Here is a 492-nt window from a genome sequence, read left to right on the forward strand (position 1 = left end):
TCCAGAAAGCGGTGGTTTTGGGTACCTGCAACATTGTACGGAGGTTCCTGAACCACCATAACTGATCCAACCGAAGCAAACATTCAAACACCAAAAAAATTAATAACTGATGAATGAGACCTCAGAGCCTAACCTGGTGAAAGTTTCCAGCGTTACTGCTGAGAAGTAAAAAATTCTGATAATAATAATAATAATAATAATAATAATAATAATAATAATAATAATAATAATAATAATAATAATAATAATAATAATAATAATAATAATAATAATAATAATAATAATAATAATAATAATAATAATAATAATAATAATAATAATAATAATAATAATAATAATAATAATAATAATAATAATAATAATAATAATAATAATAATAATAATAATAATAATAATAATAATAATAATAATAATAATAATAATAATAATAATAATAATAATAATAATAATAATAATAATAATAATAATAATAATAATAATAATAATAATAAT

The sequence above is a fragment of the Sabethes cyaneus genome, chromosome 1 (assembly GCF_943734655.1).
Source record: "Sabethes cyaneus chromosome 1, idSabCyanKW18_F2, whole genome shotgun sequence".
In the NCBI taxonomy this organism is placed as follows: Eukaryota; Metazoa; Arthropoda; class Insecta; order Diptera; family Culicidae; genus Sabethes; species Sabethes cyaneus.